Here is a 10,170-nt window from a genome sequence, read left to right as displayed (position 1 = left end):
CCTTGCTATAATTCATATGGCTCCAAGCACCACCACTCATATATGCACACCATCTTTGCCTCAGCAGTACCAAAAATGCCATTGCTTCCAAACCAATGGCCATCACTAACTATACAATCCCCCTTAAGGTGACAACACCTCTTTCAGCAAGACAAAACAATACATTTAAAATGTGGGACCATGGTAGCTAATGCAGGAACAGATTTAGATGCCTCTTCATCACTGCTAACTTAAGTAGGTCCCTTGACTTTTGACTAAATAGTCTTCCAGACGGAAGCGGTGTTGCACCCAAGGATGAGACGACTCAAGATTGCTGTACATCTTGCCTGCATGTGACCTGGAGGCTGCCACAATACAAGGTAACCTAACTGTCCTTTAGCCAAAGTTTTGAAACCTAATGCAAAATAAATCTATCTCACTGAGATCTGAATAACTAGGATGAATAACTAGTAAAGTCCCTAAGGATGGTTAGAATATTCCAGGACTCTATGATAACCCAGATTTCACCAAGTGTTGCAGCTACCATAAGTGCCTATTATTTAGATATAAAGTAGCACATATTTAATAGTGATACAACTGAAACTTGGAAGACCACTTGCTATATCTGTTACAATAGATATTTTCCATTATGTACACAAGCACAGGACAGTATTCCTGAATGTGACCTAAAAACACACAAGCCCCAGAATAATCTTACATCTGATGAGCATATTATTATTATTATTCAGTATATGAAACCTTTTCATATGGAACAAGTCCACAGGCCACTGACGTGAAAGTCGAGCCTCCAAAGAATATGGTATTCATTAGTAAGTGGTAAGAGGAAGTACAGTAAAGGGATACTGAAAGAAGAGATCCCACTTATTAAAAAAGAAAAAAGAAAAGATAAAAATGTATTAAAATGCAAGAAGAATAGTATTAGGATAGTAATGTATTGCATTTTCACTTGAACTTCTGAAGTTCCGACTGCACGACATCCTCTGGGAGGCTGTTCCACAGTCCAACAGCATGAGGAATAAAGGACCTCTGGAACTGAGAAGTTCAACAGCAAGGCACAATTACTGCATATTGGTGGTGCTGTTCAGTAAATCTAGTTGCTCTCGGCAGTTAAAGGGGGATCAGGGACCAGTCGTGAATGTGAAAGATCTCTGTTGAACAACAACTTATGAAAAAGTGACAAACAAGAGACCATCTGTGGATGGTCCAAGTCATAACTGCTACTGTTAGGAAACAGAAACCTACCACCACAATCCAATCTATCTAAAAGAGATAAAAAAAAAAAAACAAAGATAAACCTCTGGCAGATGCAGACATCCACACCAGAGAAAAGTATTGCAGACATCCACACCAGAGAAAAATATTGCAGACATCCACACCAGAGAACAGTACAGGCAGTCCCCGGTTTACGTCGGGTCCGGCTTACGACGTTCCGAGGTTACGACGCTTTTCAAATATATTCATCAGAAATTATTTCCCGGTTTACGACGCATGTTCCGGGGTTACGACACATCGTACGCCGATCCGACGGAAGAAATATGGCTCCAAAACGGCAGAATAATCACAATTTGAAGGTTTTTTTGATGAAAAACTCTATAAAAATGCAGTTTACATCGTTTTCAACGCACCCAAAGCATTAAAAATAAGGTTTTCTTATGATTTTCGACGATTTTCGACGATTTTTCGGTTTACGACGCGGCGTAAAAACAGAACCCCCGTCGTAAACCGGGGACTGCCTGTATTCCAGTACAGGAAGCACAAATTACCTAAAACAGGTTACACTGATTTTATCAGTTATAAATATATGAGGCCTTATGAATAATACCTAACTTTCATGTGGCATTTGCCAAAACTTCCATTAGATGTTTCTCAAAAGTTTTGCTGAAACTTCCATTAGATGTTTCTCAAAAGTTTTGCTGAAACTTCCATTAGATGTTTCTCAAAAGTTTTGCTGAAACTTCCATTAGATGTTTCTCAAAAGTTTTGCTGAAACTTCCATTGCATGTTTCTCAAAAGTTAGATGTGAATCAAAAGTTACACCTAGAACAGTCAAAGCTTCACTCTCAATCTGTAAAGTTTCATCCACCTGAAGGGGAGGATAGGGTGGGAAATCTGTATGAGATATGTTAATCAATAGTGTTTTTGTTTTACTAGAGTTCAACCTCGTATCCCACCAACTACACCAGTCACTGATCCCTAAGGATGGTTAATATATTCCAGGACTCTATGATACCCAGATTTCACCAAGTGTTGCAGCTACCATAAGAGCCTATTATTTAGATATGTACAACTGAAATTTTGGAAGACTGCTATATCTGTTACAATAGATACTTTTCATTATGTACACAACCAAAGTACAATATTCCTGAATGTGACCTAAAAACACACAAGCCCCAGGATAAATCCTACATCTGATGAGCATATTATTATTATTATTATTCAGTATACGAAACCTTTTCATATGGAACAAGTCCACAAGTGCCACTGACGTGAAATTCAAGCTTCCAAAGAATATGGTATTCATTAGGTAGTAGTAAGAGGAAGTACAGTACAGTAAAGGGATACAGAAAGAAGAGATCCCACTTACTAAAAAAGAAAAAAAATAAATTAGAGAAAGATAAAAATGTATTAAATTGCAAGAAGAATAGTATTAGGATAGTAATGCACTGCATTTTCACTTGAACTTATGAAGTTCCGACTGCACAACATCCTCTGGGAGGCTGTTCCACAGTCCAACAGTGTGAGGAATAAAGGACCTCTGGAACTGAGAAGTTCGACAGCAAGGCACATTTACTGCATATTGGTGGTGCTGTTCAGTAAATCTAGTTGCTCTCGGCAGTTAAAGGGGGATCAGGGACCAGTCGTGAATGTGAATGATCTCTGTTGAACAACAACTTATGAAAAAGTGACAAACAAGAGACCATCTGTGGATGGTCTAAGTCATAACTGCTACTGTTAGGAAACAGAAACCTATTACCACAATCTACTCTACTACCACAATCTACTCTATCTAAAAAGAGATAAATCTCTGGCAGATGCAGACATCCACACTAGAGAACAGCATTCCAGACATCCACACTAGAGAACAGTATTCCAGTTAAGAAAGTACAAATTACCTAAACAGGTTACATTGATTTTATCACTGTTATAAATATATGAGACCTTATGAACAACACATAACTTTCATGTGGCATTTGCTGAAACTTTCATTAGATGTTTCTATAAAGTTAGTTATGAATCAAAGGTTACACCTAGAACAGGTAAAGCTTCAGACTCAACCAGTAAAGTTTCATACACCTGAAGGGGAGGATGGGGTGGGAAACCTGTATGAGATCTGCTAATCAATAGTGTTTTCATTTTATTAGAGTTCAACCTCATATCCCACTGACTACACCATTCCCTGATCCGGTCCATGTCTTGACTGAGGCTGAGGGAAGCTTCATTTCTCACAAGTGGAGACTTTACTACATCAGAAGTGTTGCATCATTAGCATACTGAACAATTTTGTTTTCCAGGCCAACAACCACGTCACTTGTATACACTAAAAATAACAGTGAACCAAGAACACTGCTCTGTGGAACTACAGATACAGTAGGTCTTCAATAGGTCTTAGTTCACTAAAGATCCTGTCCACAGCAACTCACTGCTGCCTACCTGTAAGGAAATCTTGAATATCCAACCACTCCAAGATTCTGAAGTTTATAAATAAGTGCCTTGTGATTTACTAAATCAAAAGCAGCACTAAAATCTATTTGAATTATTATGCACTCAAAAACCCTTATCAAGGTTCTCTTGCAAATGGCACGTCATGTCTGAAAGAGCATCGCAGGTACCCATCTGCCTCCTGTGTGCATATTGACTATCAGCTAACAATCCTTTTGATTCCACATACTTATATAGTGGCTTAAAAATAAGTTTTTCAGCAACTTTGGAGAGCACAGGGAAAACAGAGGTTGGCCTGTAGTTACTGCAGTCAGCAGATATGCCACTCTTTGGAACAGGCACTGTATTACCTAAGCTTGCACCCATCCACAAAGACACTATGTTGATATAAAAACCTATAAAATCTAGTAATCTTGGAAGACAACACACTAGAAGCTTTTAAAAAATCAAAGGGGAGATACCACCAGGATTTTTCTACACCCCAGCTATCAAGATTGTCCAGAATTTTCTTAACATCCCCAGACCGAAATGCAAAATTTTTAAGAATAGGTTCAGAATGACAAGTATCAGGGAGAGGGACATCCTCAGCTAATAGCTTAGCTTCAAAAGCTCAATGAAGCTGTTCAGCCTTTTCCCTAGGGCCAGTAACCAATCTACCGTTATCTGTTAGTAGTGGCAGAATGGAAGAGCCTGACCCACAGATGGATGATGACAATTTGGTCCACCACAGATGAGGCTGACTAATTCCTTCAAGTTTCCTCTTTAAGGAATTATTGTAGTTTCTCTTGGCTGTATGGGAAGTTCTTGAACAATTTGTCTCCATGCGCTGAATTTGTTCTGTTAGTCATGATAGGCTCATCTACTTGTATCATCAAAACATGGCTGGTCATTTGTCGTAAATTTGATGACCTTTCTAGGGATATATCTTATTAAAATAGCCATCAACATTTCATTTACCTTCTTCTTGAGATCAGGATCTAATATAGCAACTGAAATATTAAGTGCCTGACAAGCTTCAATAATGCAATCCCAACTGGCTCTGGACTTCAGCCAGACAGTTTTTCCAGTGGTGGAATTAGGAATACATACTGATTGACAGATATGTCCAACTTAATGGTGCAATGATCAGAAGTGCCTATATATTCACAGATCTTGGACTTGACAATAGCTGGAACATCTGTGAATATTAGGTCTAATCAATTACCAGAAATGTGCATGGGTTCTTCAATTAGCTGGACAAAACTGGAGGATAGACAGAAGTCAAGAGCAGACTGGCCATGTTGATCTGTGGAATTTGAATTTAGCCACTCACTGTGTTTTGCATTACAGTCTCCACAAATAATGAATGAAGATTTTTAATCCTGTGACTGAGCCATACTAATCCTTTCCAATATTTGGATTGCAGTAAACAGCAAGTATGTAAACATTGTAGAACTTACTAAAAATTTTAAAACAAAAAACTTCATGGCAACTACTGAAAAAATTTTTTTGACAATAAATAGGTCATCCAGACTTAGTGTACAGCCATCCCTTGCGCATGTGGGATGTTACGACGTTAAGCAATCTATCCACTAATGGGAAAGCTAAACACTACTAGGGCCATTTCTATTCAGGAATTCAAGACTTTTTGGTCAACAAAAATTTTTTACCTACAATTTCTTCAATTAAAAATTTTTTACCTACAATTTCTTCCCGTGGACATCCACACCAAACTCTGACAAATGATCTCAATCACTATGATTCAGGATCAAAATTATGAAATTAAGAGATCTTACAGGGTTGCCAGTTTTTAGTATGCCCTGACAAAAGCCTATGTAACAGGAACACAAACTTTCTATTTAAACCACATTATTTACCAATTGATCATCAAAAGAATACACACTACTCTACTCCACACTGTTATGCAGAAATACACAAAGCTACAAATTCTTAAACATTACAACTGAAAATTCCAGTAACCAAAGACCCCACCAACACAATCTACAGCATGCAAAAGCTCATATAACATTTATGATAGTCTGTAATGATCACCCAATGTTTCACCAGTACTACCTACTTGTTTAACACTAACCACCACCATCTTAGCTTCACCCCTAGTTTGAGTGGTTTTTAATGAGTGCTGAACTGCTTATTTCATAATTTGTTTTGGCATATGTCTTATGGGTGGCTGCCGTTCCTGGCACTAACCTGCCACCCAAACCTCCATGTATCTGGACTTGGTAATTCTTAAAATTTACTATTATGAAAAATGTGCATCCCTACTGATCTATCCTTATCTAATACAAATTAATCTTACAAAGTACTGTATAATCAAAATACAGGTGGTGACATTAGCTTTGACTAATAGCAGCTCTGTCCCTCTGAACCTATTCCTTACCTTACATTTTAATGTAATGCTTCAAGGAAAGCCAATCAAATCACATTTTTTTATATTGGAATTTGTGCTCAAACAACATCCTTATAACAACCCCTGGTGTAATGTGTATTTAAAACTGTAGAAACATATTTCTCAAAACAATTCAAAAACAGATATTAAATACATCTTCCAGATTGGCAAATACACGTTTCCTGTACCAAGAGTGGGTGGGTACAATTTTACCTGTGCCCGTCACGTTCCCGCCCGTAAAGTGATCCTTAGAGCTGATATGCCAATGGGGTTATATCAGTCTGGCACCGTAATCTCATATCTTGCCAAACAGCCAAGTAGGGTTAATGGTCCCACTGAACCAACACCACAGTATGCAACCTTTTATATGGCAATTCATTTGGTTGAATAGTTCCACACAATAGCCTACAACCACAAGCTAAGCAACTACACACTAGCCAGATTCTCTGGAATTACCCAGTGGCTGTTTAATCGCAAACTTGGCAAAATAGTTTTCCACTCAACAAACATTGTTCATTTGAAGTAAATGAAATGAATACATAATGTTCATATATTCCTGTGTCCTCCCTTATCTATTTAAACCTAAATTTGTACACTTACTTGAGTAAACTTAAAAGATAGCTAATAGGAGTTTGTGCCTCGACTAAGCATAGCCTATTTGCCAAACCTGACTCAAGCAAGCCAGGATAAAATTGCATTAAAAAAAAATAAAGAACACCTAAACTGCTTGTCTTCACAATTCCGAATCATGCCAAGATTACATAAGCTAACAAACTGATTAGATTACCTTTACATTAATGTTAAGACTTGATGAGCACACTTTCATTTCAGGATTCAGCAACAGATTTATAAGTTGTGTTGAACTATGGCTAGGACAAGCTGCAGCCCAAGACGTATCAGGTAGAACATGGTCCATCAAAACTCTGAAAACACCAGTGCTATGAGAAACCTTGAATACTATACATCCATTAACAAGTAAAATGCTTGATACAAATAAAAAAAAAAAAAAAAGCTTTTACTCATACACACAACATCAATCTTACTTAAAATTTTTTTAGTTTTCAAACTCACTTAAAATCGAAAAAACTGATGATAAATAATGTAAAGCATCCGTAATAAACATCACACACACACAAACACTAATTGTATGACATCTGGGTAAAGTCTAGCAATAACAAAGTTTGTTTATTTATAACAAGGTATAAGTATGGAATGCATCCAACATATAATTCTGTTCTCCGGCAGTAACAGCCTATAGCTATTTTCTGTGTCAATGCAAATGCATAAAAATTTTTAGCTATTTTCTGTGTCAATGCAAATGCATAAAAAAAAATTTAAGTAGTACCTGTACTTTGCATGTCAGGGAAGCCAATATATTGAATGCCATCAACTACGTCACATGAACATATTAAAAACATTTGTTGAACTCACAAAATTACAGTTCCAAAGGATCAGATTGTGGCACCCTACTAGGGGTTTGGTTAGGATCAATCAACTGGCTTAACGTGCAATTCAAATTATATTATGTACACATAGACTAGGCTAAGAGTGGGGGCAATTTTCATAACTGATAAAATGCAGAAAGCATTAGGATGGGATAGACGATCTTATTTACCAGTACACCTTTTCCATAGGTTAGATTATATTATGGTGGGTAGTGGACGGCCACAAAAACAGGCCAAACCTAACCTTTCTTAGAATGCTGTACTGTAACCTCACCTAACCAGACCTTAAACTTCCTAACCTGACTTAGGGCACCATGCCCCGACCCGGTTGGAGGGGGATGGACCCCCAAAATAGCTCCAATCATGAATATCGGAAACAAATCGGTGGGACTAAACTTCCATTTGAACACGTACCCTTAGCCTTTAATCCCACTTAAGTGCCACTATGTTTGGTTCCCGGCCTGGTAATAATCATTTGTGGGCACTACATAAAAAGAAGCGTCACATCTTCACAGTTGACACGAGGCTTTATTCTGTTTACTTTCGGGAGTGTCAACTACCGCTCTAGAATAGACAGCATACAAATACTGTACTGCTTCCGTACAATGATTCATAGATATCATACTTGCATGTCTCATAGATATCTTACTTTACAAGTTCCACTTAACAACTGTTTCCTTTTTTATTCAGAAGTTGCAGATTAAGATTTTTTTTACATTATATTTGATGGACAATAATGAATGTAAATAATGAGTAAAAAAGCCACAATAATATACTTGATAAATTGTATATTTTAAGACACAAGAATATACAAAAAAGTTGGCTGAAGAGGACCGTTGCGCAAACGGTCGAAAGCTCCCTCGTTTTTATCCCCTTTTTTGTATATTTTTGTGTCTTAAAATATACAATTTATCAATTATATTATTGTGGCTTTTTTACTCATTATTTTCGATCACAATATAGTGATGCTCCACAGTTAATGAATGTAAAATCCCCATATAAAGGTCAAAGGTTAAATAATAAATATGTTGCTCCAATATGTAATAAAGGCCATTGTACAGAAAAAAATAGCAAAATTGAGTAGCCTATTGGTTTCTAACATTTTATTGAATAACTGTTGTTCCCAAGAAAATAACTGTATTGTAGCTAACAAAAAGTTGAATAAAGAGGGAAAGTTAAAAGCTTCAACTACCAAATAATAGCTGTATGTAAAAGACAATAATTAAGGTATTTCATTCACATATAGTAGAGTAAAGCAATGCACTGCCGTCTTGTATGTATAAACATTTTTTAAGACAATGATAAACATGTTTGTACTTCGGTATATACTATATTGTTACTGTAAATAAATTGTTTTGGTTCAGTATTTTATAATAATCTCTTAACCTGTGTTTCTAGTTAATATTATTTGGTGTACACAAATCAGTGTAGACGAAAAAAATAAGTATATAAATTAACTAATTGTGAGAGTTGCGAAATAATGAGCAGGAAGACAAGGGGCGTGTGGACGTCTGCATACTTCGCAGAGACCGCGGGTACAAAGATTTACAGGTGACCTGAGGTCAAACTATTTCTCTACAAAAACAGGACAGGTACATACAGAAAACAATGATTAATAATGTCTGATGTGGTACAAAAATACTCCATTACATATACATAATGCATGGTCACTTGAACAGACAATAAAATATACAATTCACAATAATGATATGTGTTCGGTCGACCCCAGGTCGAATGTGAAGGCGCCGCAGAAAACGGGATGTTCATTACAGAGAACGCGTTGAGCGGGGACTTTACAATACTCCTCCCCCAAGACGTACATAACGTCTGATCAAAGTAGGTATCTGCTGGGGCGACGGAGGGGGCCCTGCTTTCTCGATGTCAACTGGAGGGGGTGGTCGCCTTCCCTGGCGTCCTTTGGAGCAGTGTGTTGGGGTGCCTCCCTGCCTGTTTTCTGGGTTTTCCGGGGACGCCCATGACGCTTTCCTGCACTTGGGGCTGGAAGGGTGGTTGCTATACCCTGCGGGAAGCTTTGGGAACCGCCCCCGATGTCCTCCTCCAAGAATGCGGGCTTGAAGCGGTCTACCGGTATCCAGTCTTCCCTTCCGTGGACGGCTACCCAGAATGCCTTTTTGTTCCTTCCGAGCACGAGGAAAGGACCTCTGTAGGGCCTGGTTAAGGGTGGCCACACGGCATTGTCCCTGACAAAGACGTGGGTGGTGGAGGACAGACCGGGAGGCATGGAGGGGAACGTCCTGTTGGTGTATGTCCTCTGGCATGGGGCGAACTTCCCAACCCTGTCACGGAGCCTCTGCATCGCTATGTTGTCCCTGTCTTCTGCGACGAGTTCCCATGGGATTACCAGGGTCTCCCTGTAGACTTTTTCTGCCGAGGAGGGGTCGTTGGCTCTGGGGGCGGTTCTCAATCCAAGGAGGACCCAGGGCAGCTGGTACTTCCAATTCTCAGAGGTGCAACGAGCCATGAGGGACACCTTCAGGGACCTGTGGAACCTTTCCACTGTAGTGTAGTTAGGGAAATTAGATAGAAAGAGAGAGAGAGAGAGAGAGAGAGAGAGAGAGAGAGAGAGAAGAGAGAGAGAGAGAGAGAGAGAGAGAGAAATGTAGACAGTAGAAGAAGTAGAAAGAGAGAGAGAGAATAACACCTAAAGCTGTTGTTATT

General features: G+C 38.5%; 1 long non-coding RNA gene across 5 annotated transcripts in view; it reads right to left on the bottom strand.

The window, feature by feature from the left end:
- Positions 1-10,170, bottom strand: part of LOC136831230 (uncharacterized) — a 55,522-nt gene that overhangs the window by 5,402 nt on the left and 39,950 nt on the right. For 4 of the 5 annotated variants that reach the window (XR_010850802.1, XR_010850800.1, XR_010850801.1 and 1 more), the window contains one exon: positions 6,834-6,969. This is a non-coding gene — a long non-coding RNA (uncharacterized lncRNA). Of the gene's footprint in view, positions 1-6,833; positions 6,970-7,905; positions 8,081-10,170 lie in introns of those variants that run through there. The other variant, XR_010850799.1, reaches the window with a different exon arrangement.

Source organism: Macrobrachium rosenbergii, chromosome 48 (genome assembly GCF_040412425.1).
Source record: "Macrobrachium rosenbergii isolate ZJJX-2024 chromosome 48, ASM4041242v1, whole genome shotgun sequence".
NCBI classification, from domain to species: domain Eukaryota; kingdom Metazoa; phylum Arthropoda; class Malacostraca; order Decapoda; family Palaemonidae; genus Macrobrachium; species Macrobrachium rosenbergii.
This window is presented reverse-complemented; position numbering and strand designations above follow the sequence as displayed.